The following is a 17,739-nucleotide window of genomic DNA, read 5'->3' on the forward strand; positions in this document are numbered from 1 at the left end:
TGCGTGCGTGCGTGCGTGTGTGTGTGTGAGTGTGTGTGTGCCTACGCAGACACCCGCGCACGCAAAAAAAGGTGAACAGATCACAACAAAATTGTTTTACGAGTCTTTGAAATCATATCTCCAATTCGGTTTTCCATTTGCAGCTCACCTTCTTTTTTTCTTCTTCCTTTTGGTCATTTTCTTAATCATTGTTTTCCTCTTCTTTTAATTATCATTATTTATGCTCACCAATATTATCAAGATTAAGTCACTTATGGTGTAGTGGTACATCCGCCTGACTTGTGTGCGGTGTCTATGTCTGCCCTGTCACTGGCTGGCGACCTGTTCATGGGTGAGGTGCGCATGTCGCCCGTAGTCAGTTGGGATAGGCTCCAGCACCCTCCCACGACACTGTACAGGATAAGTGGTGTGGTTAATGACATTATCAAGATTTTTTATCAGGTAATTAACTTTTCAATCCAGTGGTGCCTTGAAATACGGGTTCGGTTTGTTCCATGCCAAAGCATTTATCTCAAATAATCTCTAACCAATTGACATAAATGTAAAAGCCATGCTTATAGAAAACAATGGACTAGTTGTCAGTCAATAATCCATTCCCTCCACACCTTGAAAAAAATGTTTGTGTGATTTTTAATAAGGCACAATTGCTATCAAAACACTGCATTTTATAAATGCTGAGCAAAATAACTAGAGCCGTCAATCCTGTCATGGGAAGTTTATTTGTATAGGCCTTAATTACAAAAGGGTTTGACTGATTACATTGTTTATCACAATTAGTCTCCTGATATCCATAATTAAGTTGAGATTGATTGCAAAAATAATGAAAAAAAATGTGTCTGTTCTAAATTTACAATATTATTTTCCCAATCTCGATTGACTTTTTCTTCATCACTCCTTTGGCAGTTTCTTCTTCTCTTCATAATTTTTTGTTGTCATTATGTATGCACACTATTATTTTAAAGATTCTATTTTTTCTGTAAAGTTGTTAACTTTAAAAGTCAGTGATCTCTTGAGAGACAAGATTAACTTGATCTGTGATCAGACACAATTTTCACCAATCAATTGAAAATTTGGTGGTTATTAAAACAGAACACACAAAAACGTCTCAGAAAATAATGTTCTTAAATTGTACAGGAAATGGGTCATTTTGGTTAGAAGCACCCATTTTGGGGGTAAAAACTAATCTCGTTGCACACTGTACAATGACAATAAAGGGATTTCTGATTCAGATTCTGAAATTCAAGGGCTCATAGTTTGTCAAAAAACAGCTCAGATTATGAATTTTAAAAATAAACATAATATTTAGTTATAACAAGATACATGAAAAAGTATTGACAACCACTACTATTTATTGGACAGGAAGTTGGCTATATAGGTTGTAAGCACCCCTTTCAGACAAATTCCAGGGCTTGTACTTGTCAAAATCAGTCTCAGACACCAGTTCCACCAATCAACACAAAATTTGGTGGACATGTTTATCATAACAAGGCACCCCCAAAAAAATCCCAAAGATCCATATCTGGAATTAGACAGGAAGTCGACCAATTACCCTTCAAGTAACAATTTTTGGGGCAAATCCGAAGCAGGGCTTGTACTTTGCAAAAAAGGGAAAGAATGCTCCATACACCAGTTCAATTGATTGACACAGAATTTAGTAGCGAAGTCTTTCAAACCAAAAAAGTCTCTGGACCCATGTCTGTCCTCTTACTCCTCTCCATCGTCCTTCTGCGTCTTTCTTCCAACATAAACGATAGATCTCCTCTTTCATCCTTTTCATTGCTGCGTATTCATAAGGGCTTTTGTTATTTATAGCTCAGGTTTTAAGCCATTTCTTCCCTCCTGCTTAGCTACCTCTGTCTTTTACTAATGCCGCCCACATCTTTTTTTTTTTTTTTTTTCTGACAGCGAACAAATACTTGTCTTCTTTAAGGCACTCGCCACTAAAAAAATATACGTGGTAAAAGATTGACACCACAGAATAGGAGACGTGTCCTTGTGGTACTCATATTTCCTCAAATACTGCCAGCTAAAATGATTTGAAGGGCGGGTCAGCATCCCCTCAGCACAAACAAACACCTCTCCTTAGAGAAAAATGGGTAATTCAGTAAGTGTGGTCTAGTTTGCTAACCAAAACAGCAGCAATTACTGATGCAATAAAGAGTCATGGATACCAAAGGTCTCATTATGAATTTATTCATTCAGTCATTCTCTTTTGCACATCCAAGATCGAGTTGCAGCGGGAGCAGGTTTAGCAAGGAAGCCCAGACTTCTCTTTTCCCAGCCGCATCGTCCAGCTCCTCCTGGGGGATCTCGAGGTGTTCCCAAGCCAGCTGCTAGACATAGTCTTTGCCTGTGGAACATACCCGGAACACCTCACCAGGGAGCCGTCCACGTGGCATCCTGACAATTTATCAGAGCCACTTTCAACCCCTGCCGGATGACCGAGCTTCTCACCTTCTCTATAAGGGAGAGCCGGGACCCCCTGTGGAGGATACCCATTTCAGCCTCTTGAATTTAGGATCCTTTTTTTCTGTCACAACCCACAGCTCGTGACCATTGGTGAGGGCAGGATGGTCTAGAGAAGCCGAGGACTGTTTTACCACAACTGTGTGGGAAGTATTCAGCAAAGCCCACGGGGAGGACATTAATGGTCTAACGGACACTATTGCAGACTATATTCATTTCTGCATGGAGAAAACCATACCCACTAGGACAGTAAGATGTTTTTCCAACAATAAACCCTGGATCACACCGGACCTGAAGGAGAAAAAGACGGATTTTGTGTCAGGCGACATGGAGGAGATGAAGAGAGTTTAATGCCAGCTGAGAAGGAGCATCAGAGAGGGGAAAAAGTCCTACATGATGAGGAAAGAGGAACAGCTGCAGAAGAATAATGCCAGGGATGTCTAAAGGCGCCTGAAGACATTCTCAGGCCACGGACAAGCCAAGACCCAGAAGGGGGGACATTCAGTGGGCAAATGAGTTGAACCCATTTTTCAATAGCTTCGATCAGATGCCTGCCCCCGCTCAGTCTTCCCTGCTGTAGCCCCCACAAACCCCTCTTGCTGCGAACGACACCCCTGCCCCCACAGTCTTCAGTTCCCAGCCACATCAGACAACCACCACTTCCTCCTGCTCTGCCTTGTTCCTCACAACATCTCAGGTGAAGAACAAGTTGAGGAAGATGAAGGTGAGGAAGGCAACAGGTTCAGATGGGATTAGCTCCCAGCTCCTCAAATCCTGCACAGATCAGATGTGTGGAATTGTCCAGCACATGTTCAACCTAAGGCCGAAGATGGGCAGAGTCCCCCAGCTGTGGAAAACATTCTGCCCTGTTCCGGTACCAAAGACTCCCCATCCAGAGGAGCTCTACAACTTCAGAATCAGAAATCCCTTTATTGTCATTGTACAGTGTGCAACGAGATTAGAGAGCTCCCCTCTCCAGTGCAATACAAAAACAATTTAATTAAATATATAAATTAGATAAATAAAAGAATAAATAATGAGATGGAAAATCCAGACCAGTGACGTTTCATTTGATGATGACCCTGGAGAGACTGTTTCTCGTCCATCTGCGTACCCTGGAGAGCTCCTCAATGGACCCACTCCAGTTCGCATACCAGCCTGGCATCAGTGTGGATGATGCGATCATCTACCTGCTCCACACTTCACTCTCCCAGGCGACGTGCACTGTGAGGATCATATTCTTTGAATTCTCCAGAGCTTTCAGTACCACCCACCCTATTGGGAGACAAGCTGGAGCAGGCGGGAGTGGCCCACCACCTCATCACATGGATCCACGACTACCTCACAAAGAGGCCACAGTACGCGAGAACACAGGACTGTGTGTCTGACGTGCTCATCTGCACCAGGGACACCGCAGAGAACTGTTCTGGCTCCCTTACTGTTCACTCTCTTCACCTCGGACTACAAATACAATACCTCTACCTGTCACCTGCAGAGGTTCTCTGATGACTCTGTGATTGTCGGCCTCATCACTGACGGAGATGATAGGGAGTACAGAGAACTTACTCAGTGTTTTGTGGACTGGTGTCCATAGAACCGCCTACAAACCAACACTGGGAAATCCAAAGAGCTGGTGGTGGATTTTTGCAGGCGTCGGCACTCTCCACCTGCACCAGTGATTATCCAGGGAACAGACATTGAGAGGGTCTCAATTTACCTGGATGTTCATCTGAACAATAAACTGAACTGGAGCGACAACACAGATGCTCTCTATAGAAAGGGCCTACTCAGGAAGCTGAGGTACTTTGGCGTTCAGGGGACACTCCTCAAGAACTTTTATGACTCGGTGGTGGCATAGGTCATTTTCTATGGAGTGGTCCCCTGGGCAGGCGGCAACTCGGGTCGGGACAAAAAGAGGCTGGACAAACTGGTGAGGAGGGCCAACTCTGTCTGGAAACTACCACCCCAGCAGTGTCGTTTTCGTCAACGATGATGACGAAAATATTTCGTTAATGTCCCTATAACAAGACGATGACGAGATGAACGGGGTTATTTGATGACAAAAACATGACGTGACGGACATGAAATTTTTGTTGATGAGACGAGACGGGACAGAATTGTTAGCGTGCGTCAGACGCTCAAAATTTATGACATGCCATTGTACTTGTAATCTGTCTTTCAAAACATTACAATGAAGTGCAACCTATCTTTCGTTTGGGCACGCCCACCACCGGGACTGCACGGAGGGCGCATGCGGTGCACACGCACGACACACATCCTGGTGTTGCATGAACACGTCTGCGGTCATTCGTGTCGGCTCGCACACACTGACACGCATTCCTTTGACGGACCATGGCGACAGTGACATTAGCAAGGCTACTTTGCTCTGATAACAGCAAGCTGCTACAAGTAAACAAGACATATGTTTGATAAAGTTTGTACTTGTGCTTCTGTACTATAGAACAAGTCTACTACAAGTCCATGTTGTTAAAACTAGTGTTGTTCCGATACCAGTTTTGGTAACACTGCCGATACCGCCTTAAAATCTGGTATCGACGAATACCAACCAGTATGGCCAGATACCGGCTATCGACATTGGTATCATGCTTCGACTGTAGTGAGCTGTACGCAGAGCGGAAATACGAGGTGAAGCCTTATCCATTATATAACGTTATTGGTCATGTGTCTACTTATGTCTAGTTTGGTGAAAAAGGATAGTGTTTTCTGGATTTTTGCCTCGTGACACATATGTTGCTTTTGGTTGACACAGTACTTCGTTTACTACTTTAATGGAGGAAAATGTCATTCATTAAATCGTTTGTGTCCGGATATACTCGATTTTCTGTGCGCCGTCAAAGTTCGAGCTAGCGCTAGCATGCAAAAGTTGTAGTCAGACTCCTGCAGGCTAAGTCCGCTAGCATGTCACTACGGCAATGTTGCAAACGGTTTGCCTCTATCAAACAAAGGGACCTAGATGACTAGGCGATTTATATGATTGGCGAAAGTGGTACGTGCGCGTGTAGTGTTAAACTGTTCCTGCTTGCCGCCTAACCATGGTCGAGAGACGCTCCTCAAACAGAGCACAGAGAGACAGGGATCGCACTGCAGCCTAGGGCTGAACAATTGATCGTTTTGGGACAGAAATCGCGACCTCAGAGATCATCAATGCTGCGGTTTGTGCCGACGTTCATGAAGCATGTCAAAGTGGTACGTGCGCGTGTAGTGTTAAACTGTTCCTGCTTGCCGCCTAACCATGGTCGAGAGACGCTCCTCAAACAGAGCACAGAGAGACAGGGATCGCACTGCAGCCTAGGGCTGAACAATTGATCGTTTTGGGACAGAAATCGCGACCTCAGAGATCATCAATGCTGCGGTTTGTGCCGACGTTCATGAAGCATGTCACGCCATACCGAAATAATTTCTTTCGCAGCTGCTTGAGTACTCGGTGCTAAGCCATCTTGCGCCGCAGTATGGACTTCATTTGTACTGTATGCAAGTCCGTGCACAGCAGCAGCAACGAGCTGCGTGATGACAAATAAACGAGCCCACTCACAAGTAGCATTTTAAACGAAGAGGCAAACGAGGGGTCACTAAGTGTGCTAACCGCAAAAGTGAAAGAGAGATTCGTCCCAAAATAAGTGCTTAGGTGTACAGTCGACTTTGAACTGGTTAGAACCACGTTAGGTTGGAGAGCAAGCAGCTATGACCAGACATGTTGTATTTCAATCAATACGTATGAAGACATGAAATAAGATGACGGCTACATTTGCAATTTAGAAAACGCTATCTGACCGGAACGCGCAAATGGAAGAGGTTCGATGTCAAATGTATATCAAATATTTATCTCATCAATAATATTTGCACCACAGAGTACTGAGTTTCTAGGTCTACAAAATAATAGGTCTCCAAATTATATTTTTTAATAAATTTAGCTTTGCTATGGAATAATGATTTTATTGACATAATCTGACCTCTATGTACAAAGAACATGTACATTAGTGTGAAATGTAAAACATTTGGGGGTTTAAAAAAATGCATTTTCATACACACAATTACACATAAATATCCTTCAAATTTCAATCAAATGTAATCTTATGACCCAGTGTACATGAAAAAGAAAACCATAACTGATATAAAGTGATCCACGCATGTATGTTGTGATGGTGTTGGGTGGTCATGTTGAAGATTTGACAGCCTTTGTGCGCATGGTAAATAAATTTTACATCCAAGTAAGTATGCAATTCTTTGGAATTACAAAATTGTGCTTATATTTTGATTTTTCAAAAGTATCAGTACAGTATCGGTATCGGCCGATACTGCAAAGCCAGTTAGCGGTATCGGGACCCAAAAAGTGGTATCAACAACAGTAGTTAAAATGTTTTGATTTTACGTTGCTTTAAGTGAAATAAAGCCACAACAGTTGCCAAACAAAACGTTTTGGTTCTCGTCTTATTTTGGAGAAATGAGCATTGCTGTCACATTATCTGTTTGTAATGCATAATCCTTAATAGTTGATCAGAAAATCTTTGCTATTGGGTGGAAACCTTGTATGCCTATTTTTAACTAAAACGGACTAAAACCTTTTTGAGTTTTGGTCTAATAAATTTACAAAAACTAGACCAAATTTTTTGGAGTTTTCGTCAACTAAAACCGATTAAAACCTTTTTGAGTTTTCGTCGACTAAAACTAGACTAAAACTATCACCAATAGGAATGACTAAATCTGACAAAAACTAATAAGCATTTTCGTCCAAATGACTAAGACTAAATCTAAAATGCTTGCCAAAAACAACACTGCACCCCAGTCTGCCAATACAAAGGTACTGACCCTGATCTCCATATGATTTTGGGGAGGTTTATCTGCCAAGACAGCCACACAACATCCAGTGCCTTTTGGAACTCTGGGTGGATTTCATCCATCCCAGGTGGCCTTGTCACCGAGGAGCTTTTTAACCACCTTGTTGACCTCAACGCCAAAATAGGACAGCCTGCCTCAGAGAGCCCAACTCTGCTTCCTCATGGGATGACTAGTCGGCAAAATTTCGGAGGTCTTCGAAGGGATTTCTAATTCTAATTCTAATTCTATTCTCCCCACCGATTCACAATGTCCCGTGTTCAGTTAAGAAGCACCCTATCCCCACCATATACAGTGTTGACGGTGCACTGCTTCCCCTTCCGGAAACATCAGTGGTGGACCAGAATTTCTTTGAAGTTGTCTGGAAGCCATGCCCGAGTTTTTGTCTCAATAATCACCACGCCGGAATTCTGCTTAGCCAGATGGTACCCATCAGCTGCCTCCGGAGTGCCACATTGCCAATGGGACTGTTTCTTCAGCTTGACTGCATCCCTTACTGCTGATGTCCCCCAACAGGTGCAGGGGTTGCCGCCACAACAGGCATCGACCCCTTCACGGCCAAAGCTATGGTCGGCCACCGCAACAATGGAGGCACAGAACATGGGCCACTCTGATTCAATGTCCCCTGTCTCCCCTGGCAGAGGTGAGAGTTGAAAGTCTTTCTGTCAGCTGATTCCGCCAGACGTTCCCAGTAAACACTCACAATACTTTTGGGTCTGCTTGGTCGGACCAGCATCTTCCCACACCATCGCAGCCAACGCACTACCAGATGCTGATCAGTTGACAGCTCCGACCCACGCTTCACAGAGTGTCCAAAACATGCGTCTGCATAGCCAATGGAACAAACTCTCAAAGTTCCACCAGCATGTCAAGTGCCCAACGAGGGGAGACAACACTCTTGACCATGTGTACTCAAACATCAAGCACAGATACAGAGCTTTCCCACTCGCCCCCCTCAGCCAGTCAGACTACCTGTCCTTGCTGCTCACACCTGCGTACACCCCTCTCAGACGCAGATTCAGGCCCACCACAAAGACTGTGAAAACCTGGCGTGAGACCGCCATGAGCGAATTACAGGACTGCTTTCAAGACACCGACTGGGACCTCTTTGATCATCAGGACCTTGATGTCTACACACAAAGTGTAGTGGACTACATCAAGTTCTGCATGGAAACTGTGTCCCTGAACAAGACCATACGGACCTTCCCAAACACGAAACCCTGCATGTCCAGCTAGGTTCGCTCTCTCCTCAAGGCCCGTGACACTGCCTTCAGGTCAGGTGACAGAGCGCTGCACAGTGTGGCTTGTGCTGACCTGAAAAAAGGCATTAAGCTAGCCAAGACGGACTACAAGAGGAGGCTGGAGTCCCACCTTGCCAGCAACAGACCACGGGAGGTGTGGAAAGGTCTACAGAGCATCACCAACTACCGAGGCGGCAGCATGACATCTGTAGACCCGAGTGCAGCGCCGGCAGAGGAGCTAAACTGCTTCTTTGCTCGCTTTGACTCACCCCAACCGTCACACCCCCACACTCCATGCCTCAACTCCCCCTCACTGACCATAGAGGAACACAATGTGAGGCGTGCGCTACTGGCTATTAACCCCAGGAAAGCTACTGGACCCGGCGGAATACCAGGCAAGGTCCTCAGAGCATGTGCCCACCAATTATCACATGTTTTTTGCAGGATCTTCAACCGCTCCCTGGCTCAAGCAGTCATCCCCTCCTGCTTGAAAACATCCACCATTATTCCTGTCCCCAAAAAGTCACCTGCAGTCCTCCTGAATGACTACCGTCCTGTTGCTCTCATGCCAGTCATCATGAAGTGCTTCGAGAGACTGGTTCTCCAGCACATCAGGGACTGCCTTCCTCCCACACTGGACCCCTACCAGTTTGCATACCGAGCAAACAGAGCCACTGAGGACGCCATCAACACTGCTCTGCATGTTGTGCTGGGCCATCTGGAACAACAGCAGAGCTATGCCAGGATGCTCTTTGTGGACTACAGCTCGGCATTCAACACAATCATCCCAGACATCCTCATCTCCAAGCTGGACATTCTCGGCCTCCCTGTCCTCACACGCATCTGCATTAAGGACTTTCTGACCAACAAACCCCAGACTGTGTTGCTCGGCCCCCACACGTTCTCCACCCGAACGCTGAGCACCGGTTCCCCTCAAGGATGCGTGCTGAGCCCTCTCATATACACCCTCTACACCTATGACTGCTGCCCGGCCCACGGTAACAACACTGTCGTCAAATTTGCTAGTCGGTCGGATATCGAAAGGTGACGAGGCAGCATACAGGGAGGAGGTCCAGAGACTATCGGCTTGGTGTGAGGACAACAGACTGCAACTCAACATTGCAAAAACAAAGGAGATCGTCATCGACTTTAGGAGGAACAAGACTGTGCCAACCCCCCTCTACATCAAAGGTGAATGTAGGGAGAGGGTCCACACATGCAAGTTCCTGGGAGTACAGATCTCCGATGACCTCTCCTGGACACACAACACCACAGCAGTGGTAAAGAAGGTCCACCAGCGTCTGCATTTCCTGAGGGTCCTCAAGAAATTCAACCTGGACAAGAAGCTGCTGCTGGCCTTCTACCACTCGTCCATCGAGAGCCTGCTGACCTACTGTGTCTCCACCTGGTACAGCAGCTGCACTGAGGCAGACCGAGTGAGGGCGCAGAGGATTATAGGCTGCCCTCTCCCCTCGCTGTCGGACATCTACACCACCCGGTGCCTCAGCAGAGCTCTCAATATCGTCAAGGACAATACTCACCCGAACTCACACCTGTTTGACCTGTTGCCCTCTGGCAGGCGCTACAGGTGCATCAAATCAAAGACTAATAGACTGAAAAACAGATCTTCCCGAGAGCCATCACCATTCTGAACTCTCAAACACACACACGACCACCCTTACCTTGCAGAACAGCGACGTAATGTGTTTTTATTTATCCAATTTCGTATTATTTTCCATCTCATTATTTATTCTTTCATTTATCTAATTTATATATTTTATTAAATTATTGTTGTATTGCACTGGAGAGGGAAGCTCTCTAATCTCGTTGCACACTGTACAATGACAAAGGGATTTCTGATTCTGACAAAGTCGGTCATTGAACTGCGGCTTAGGGTGTCCTGGTGCCAAGTGCAGATACGTACACACTGTATGAACATGATGTTCGTTATCGACAATCCGTGATGAGCACATAAGTCCAGTAACAAAGCACCGCTGAGTTTCTGATCAGGGTGTCCATTCCTTCCATCAGGGCCCTCCAGGTCTCACTGTCATTGCCCACCTGAGCATTGAAGTCACCCAGGAAAATGATGGAGTCCCCAGAAGGAGCACTCTCCAGCACTGCATCAGGGACTCCAAAAAGGTTGGGTACTGTTGGAATTTAGCTTTATATCAATGTTAGAATTTAACTTTAACCCAATGTAAACTCAAATTAGTAATCTGACTCCAATTCGCGACCTTACCCAACTCTCACTCATCCAACAATATGCGCGCTCGTTCTGCAATAGAAAGGTATCAGGAAGCCGGCATTTTCACGCACAAGTGGGTTTATTCCCAATACACAGACTTTCTACATGGCACCTGGGTCTCGGGTCCCTCTCAATACAACTCTACACCTCTCTTGCCACCAGCGAATGTACTACCCGAGTTGCCCAGTAATGATTCATCCTATACAATATGCAAATGGCACAGAGACAAAGGCATCCTGGCATGATTCTATTGGCTATGTGTATCCTGCAGTTAACTTTAGCTTGCTCTTATTGGTCTTTCTTCAAGTGGTGGCTCCTCCTGCTTGTGGTTGAAGGGTCCAGTTTCTTGTCGACCCCTTCCCGCTCGAGGTGTCTGTCTGCGCCAGGCACCAACCTAAAACCTCCCAAACCTTCACATTCTTTCACTTTCTTTGTTCAGCTTCACCAGCCACACACTCAGCATTCCACAGAATAACAGTGACACAAGATGCAGGACATCGAATAAAACTAGCCAGGTTTAAACTCTTCCACTCCTTTATTCCCTCTCATGACCTCAGACAACTGAGGTCATCACTCGAACCCCTTATTTTATTGTTACACACGAGCTAAAAATCAAACAATGAAAAATTTGTAACAACTTACAAATCAATAGAAGGTGAGGTAAAGCTCAATAGAAAATTAGTAAAAATTAAAAATCAATAGAAAATAAGTAAAACTTAAAAATCAATAGAAAATGTCATTCTAGTAGAAAATCCGTAGAAAATTTCATTCCCTACTCATGGCTTCAGGTCGCTGAGGCCATCTACACATACTCACATCCCGGACTCCCGTAGGGCCACAGCTGTCCCCCCTCCTGGGGGTCCTTCTGAGGGATCATCATGTACTGGCCACCAGGAGGGAGCGGCCCCAACGTGCGTTCAATTGTCTTAACAGTTAATGATCTGATACATGGAATACAACAACCTCCACATAACACCATAATAGCGGCAAACACAGCAATAGAAATCAGTACTGATGCAATCAAGCTTTTATATTTGCCAAAGATGTTTAACCAGTCAGAGTACCAACTGGTGTCCACACCTGAGTGCTCCTTCATTTTGTCACTTAGCGTGCGCAGACCCTCCAATGCCTTGGTAAGGCGACCGTCAGGAGATGTATTGTTGGGAATCAGAGTACAACACTGATCCCCAAAAATACCACACACTCCTCCTCTTTCAGCTAACACCATATCTAAGCTCATTCTATTTTGGAATGCCATCAGAGATGTGGCAGCCAATTGCTCATGCACTGCCTGGAGTGCCGAGGTGGTGAAGTTCGCCAATCGTTGGACATTATAATGAACATAATTAATCCGGTCCACATTTTTGTTTACCGTAACAAACAGGAAAATACTCTCCCATCCTGCCGCAATTTGATCCACCAATTTATACTCGTCAGGGACCCCTCTTGGAACTCCAATTGCATCTATATACGTGGGATCTCCTGCATTAAACCATTCGTGCATGTCCCTTCTCTTCCTGTTAAGGAAGGGGATTCTTCCCCATTGTCCAACACCTTCCCACTCCATTTTGGCCAGATCTAAGGCTGTCACACTAACTGGCATGATCAGCGTTACCAGGGCGCACTTACCTGAGGCATTGGTGGGAAGCCTATCGTACAGCACTTTCTCTCCACACCACAGCCAACATCATCACGAGCGAGAGGGATTCCTACTGGCAAAGACACATTTTCATTACACCATGACTCCTGGAGATTTCCAATCCCAGGACCAGTCCCATTTAACTTTTAGGCAGGTGAACTTTTGTTTTGCAACTTGGGTGTCAAAAATAGGCTCTTTCTTTTTTATTCCCACATCATTCCATGGGTGTGTCCAATTAAAAATTGTCACCCAAGTGTTCACCTGTGTCGGTTGTTTACATTTCAGATTTAGCAGTAGTTGTTGTGTCTGTGTCAGCGTCTTACCATCATCTCGCTCTGCTCCATACCATACCATTCCATTACATGCTCCTTTCGCTCCATCACTTCTGTCATCCCCCATCCTATGTTCAAACGCCAACATCGTCCACACAAAGCACACGCCAGCAAGCAAAATAGTCAATAAGTTAAACATCGTCATCGTCTTTGTTCAGACTCGAAAGTGTCTGACTTTGATCCAATTCATGCCATCTACACATTCCCTCTCTTGACCTGCCCGTCCGGGCGGTCAACCTCTAAGCTCAACCTTGGCGGGCACAAATACTGGGGCCAGGCGCAACTGTGAGTTATGGTACCATTTTTGTTCTGTAGTTCCCAATTGGATGGCGTGTGAGGTTCTAGCCAGAACTCTAAACTGTCCTTACCAGCGAGATTGAGTCCACCTCCGGGAAAGCACCCGGAGGTTGATGTACGGAGTGATGTCCGACTCCAGTGATGCTGAGTTCACTGAGTTCAAATATCTAACTGTGTTCCGAGATTACAAATTAAGCCTCGAGCTAACGCTCCAATTTTGACTGTTAATTGACAAATTTTAAAGCAACCCAAATGAAATAGTAACCATTTATGCTTAAAATAAAAAATCCCAAAACTATAATAACGCAGATACCGAATTAAACCTCTATTTTTTTTTTATTTATTTATTTTTTTTTACGGGAAGAAAAGGTGCTCTACAAGACATAGACAGCTCCAAGACCGCTGCAGTCTTCACCTCCTATTGTCTCATGATTGGCTCAATCCACCTACAGGCTGTGCCCACACTGATTCTGTCAACTGGGGGAGGGGGTAGAGACAGTAAAAACAATCGCGGAGCTGTGGAGCCGAGCACCAAATCAGTCGGGCCCTGGGTCCACAACACCTCTAGCAGAGACACACACAGAACTACCATTTCCGAGCGACCCTTCTCTGGAAATTTTGAAATTTAGTAATGTTCCCAAAACCGAAGAATTTGTAGTCGGTGCTGAAATATGATCTCCCGATTGTGACGCGGAGTATTCAACAACTATGGGGTCTAGATCTTTAGTATGATGACGCGCATCAATATTCAATGTGATTTGTGGCTCGGCGAAAGTAAACAATTCATACCATTTCCGCTGCTCAGGGACAAGGCACGCGTGCGAGGCAACGCCGGTAGACATAACAAATATATAATTCTAACGCAAGATGCACTCATGACTAAATTTGGATGAATGCATTTTTGATAAACCAAATCATGTTTGTGATCACATGTACAATGTGATATGTCAATTTGGTGAATTGAATGGGTGGGGGTTGCTACACCACACAGACAAGAGCAGGAACAGGGCATCCCTACCGCGGGAGAATGGAGAACCAGATTTCAGAGCTGCCCTCAAATGTTTCAGTTCAGTTCAGCCACTGGGAAGGAAGAGAGCACGACATATGCTTTCTCTGACGGATGTGCTCAGTCAAGTTCAGTCCCATCCGGGAATGCCACTCAAAGTCCAGTGTTCGTTCAGTCAATGGCGGTGACTCAGGCAATCTCGAGAGTCCACATGGCTCAGTGGGGGTTGCGGAAGGAGCTCATAGCTCGCCCCAATATCCAGCACCATCGAAAACTTGTCCATCCACCGTCCCCGGAATGCTAGGACCTGCTCGTCCTCGAACGCTGAAGCTCCGCGGCCCCCTGTCATGGAATGGGGTACGAGCGGGTTTGTGTCAAGTGTGTTGGGAGTGGGTAACGGTGGCGCCCCCTGTGCTGGTGGAGCTCTTTGTGACAGATATGGCACCGGAGGATGGCACATTCCAGAAAGTGGCTCGGCATGGACAGCTCATCACCCAGTGACCCCACACCCCGCAGCCAGAGCACACCCCACTCACAATCCCTGTCCATAACCACCCGTACCTCTGTTACCGCGGTCCCGACCTCGTTGACCGGCCTGCTTTGGACGCCAGTCTGCTGTGGCGCTGCGTCACCCGAACCTTGCTCAGAAGCAGCAGAACTGGAAGGAGCAGGTCCAATGGGAGTCGCGTGCGTCGGTGGCTGCCTTAACTGCTTCCTCTTTTTAATATTTTTATCTCTCTTGGCCTCCTAAACCTGCAAGTACAACAATTTTTAGTCACGCTCCTTAATCCAATCCCATATTTTCCTTTTCTGATGTCGTGCAAAATTAGGTACAAAATGTGTTCTACTTAGGCCGATTAGCATTTTTTCATTGATGGACTATTTCGCCTGATGTCTGCCACTGGAAGGTACACACCCTTGTGGACGGCCAACTGGAACAGCTGTGTAATGTCGACATTATTGGATGGGTCACTGCCGGAAGTCTCACTCCATTCACGTCTCGCCCTGGCCACATAGACCAGGCCTGTCTCCCCCTTCCCCACCTGAAAGACACAGCAACATCGACCCCAACGGGCCAGAAATATCTGATGCACGGCACGGCCAATCTCACCTGAGGTGTCCCCATTTAGCTGGTGACCATCATGCTGGTCAGCAGATCTGGCCTCGGCCTCAAGTGAGGACAGTTCCTCTTAAATAAAATTTGTCCTGATTGTAACTCTGTATAAACCTCTCTTTGTCTGGTGTCTCCTTTGTAGGAGATTTCAACCAACGTGACCTTTTTACAACGTGTCGAATAAACCAATGTTGACCTTTCTGCTATCTTCACAGCTGTGAGAGCTGTTACTAACACTTCCTTCCCCCTTGGGTAATTACGAATGTCTTATCTTCAAACTTCTTACACGCACCCAGTATCCTGGCTTCACTAATTTAGTGCCCTGCTGGGAGACAGAAAGATCCTTATCACTCTAAATTTGCGCCTGTCTTTTGTTTTCCTAACACTTTTCACATATGGTCAGCTAAAGTTGCTTCAACATCTATTACCCATTTGTTCTTAAATTTGAGGTATTCTATAAGTTCTTCCAAACAGTGTTTTACAATGTCTTAGTCCTAAATACAATGAAATACGATACAATGGAAAATATCAGAATAACATTGCATACATCCAACATAAGACAGCTGCTTGTAACCACTTCAGGGTCATTTTTGTCTGAAATATATATTGCTTTATATTGCCTTTATTAGTCCCACAATGGGGAAATTCGAGATTCGAACCCAGGCCTCCTGGGGAGACTGGGTCCTGAACACGGCGCCTTAGACCACTCGGCCATCCTGGCAGCCAACGAACCTACCCTTGCGTTAAGTGAGTAATTTTCATAAAAACAGTGCCACTAATTCGACATTAACTTCAAATATCACTGCTGTGGTGCTGTATTATATGAAAAAGTCTGAACACTCCAAGAAAAGTTTGCCCTATCCTTGACTGGGCGTGTGTTATCTAGTCGCGCATTCAATGTGAATAATAATAACTCCTGTGGAGCACATGAACAGGCTAAAGCAACAACTATATTTTAATCTGTTCCGTGGACCCTAAATTAGAATATTTTATATCTCCCTCCTTGTTGAGGAGAACCTCCGGGATGGGCGTGGTGAGGTGCTATGTGAAGCGTTCTCCGGCCTTCTGGTCACACAGGTCACATGTCACTTCAAACCTGTGGAGAGAGCTGGAGGAGTAGCAATTGCCAGTGAGAAGGGCCAAATTACCTCCATCCTGAAACTTTCAGTTTTGCATAAATTTTGTGTAATAACGTCAATCAACCATTCACTTGATGTTTGAATTTAATTACTCCAATCTTTCTCCAATAACACTTTGAAAATCAATACTTGGGAGTGCAATAGGGATTCAGGTTGATCAGGCCTGTCCGCCCATTGCATCCCTAGTACTGTAAGGGCTTGCTGGTGTCCTCAATCAATTTTCTGTTTCTTTCCTGAGGCCCGCCCCTTAAACATTCACTCAAACCACATATGCATACAAACACTTTTTCTTTCACACTTTCATTCACCAAAAGATACTTTCCAATTCCACACAGAGACCCCTCCCTTGGCGCGTCCGCCTTGATTCCACTGAGATTTGTGCTGGCAGTTCCTTAATTTTGCCTCAATTTAGCCAGCGTATGCCAAAATTTACAACTGTGGGTCTCTTGCTTTTCGCATTCACTCTCCGTGATGTCGTTTCTCCTCTCCTGGACGTAGCTGACGAAACTGCACCTGTGACATCAAACAGCTCATAGATGCGGATGTTAGCAGTCTGGTATTTATGGAATGCTGTCATGTCCTTTAAAATTGTCATGTCAGCGTTCGTGTCGTACAGTCAAAAAAACATCTGTCTTCCACCTTTGTCACATTTAATACACATCAGTTAATAAATCATCTACAAAAATATTTAGTCCCACTTTATATTTGGTAAACCAATCTCCAATGGCTAGATATTCCCCGTTCCAAAGATTTTCTTTCAACATGTTCATAGAATACTTCACTTAAAACTTATCCCAAAACCATAATCCCTTTTGCTTAAAAATTAAAATTTTAATAAGATTGTCGCCGCCCTGCTGTTCCTCAGGCATCCCCTGCATGTTTCAGTGTTTAACTTGTGTTCTAATTCCCTGCTAATTTGTATTTATTGTTAGGTTGAATACATATATTTTATCCCGTACCTTACTACACTAGCACTGCAAAAGAATTGCTCCACAGTGCGACCCATGCTCGACTACATGAGAAGACCTCAAGGAGAGGCAGATGCCTGAAGATTAGATCAACGTCTGCAACATCGAGGGGGGGTGCCGAGACACACCTCTGAAACAAAAGGACTGTGACCTTCTTTCGAGAGCACCAAAAGGCATATCTTCCTTTTCAATCAGTTAACGACTGCCATTGATGCCTGTTTTTCCTCTTGTGGCTGAAATGTTTACATGTTCCTGCTGGTGCTCCCCCCCGGGGCCAGCATGGGCGTCTCCACACTCCCCTGCTGTTCTCCGCGCCCCCTCTCTCTCATTATTCACAGCCTGTTCGATCAATTGTATGGTCGCTGGTGCCATCCGTGAATGTTATCTTTTGCATCTCAAACCATTCTGCCCCCCCAAGGTGACTACGGGGCCATT

General features: G+C 45.4%; 1 protein-coding gene across 8 annotated transcripts in view; it reads left to right on the plus strand.

Annotated features, from left to right (window-relative positions):
• Positions 1–17,739, plus strand: part of LOC148331485 (protein ELFN1-like) — a 171,894-nt gene that overhangs the window by 59,939 nt on the left and 94,216 nt on the right. For 3 of the 8 annotated variants that reach the window (XM_088303768.1, XM_088303769.1, XM_088303767.1), the window contains one exon: positions 10,593–10,703. The exons of the other annotated variants lie outside the window; for them this stretch is intronic. The gene's annotated coding sequence lies outside the window, so the exon portion shown is untranslated. The remainder of the gene's footprint in view (positions 1–10,592; positions 10,704–17,739) is intronic. 8 annotated transcript variants of the gene reach the window in all.

The sequence above is a fragment of the Idiotropiscis lumnitzeri genome, chromosome 8, assembly GCF_059441095.1.
Source record: "Idiotropiscis lumnitzeri isolate Australia: NSW breed Sydney's pygmy pipehorse chromosome 8, RoL_Ilum_1.0, whole genome shotgun sequence".
In the NCBI taxonomy this organism is placed as follows: Eukaryota; Metazoa; Chordata; class Actinopteri; order Syngnathiformes; family Syngnathidae; genus Idiotropiscis; species Idiotropiscis lumnitzeri.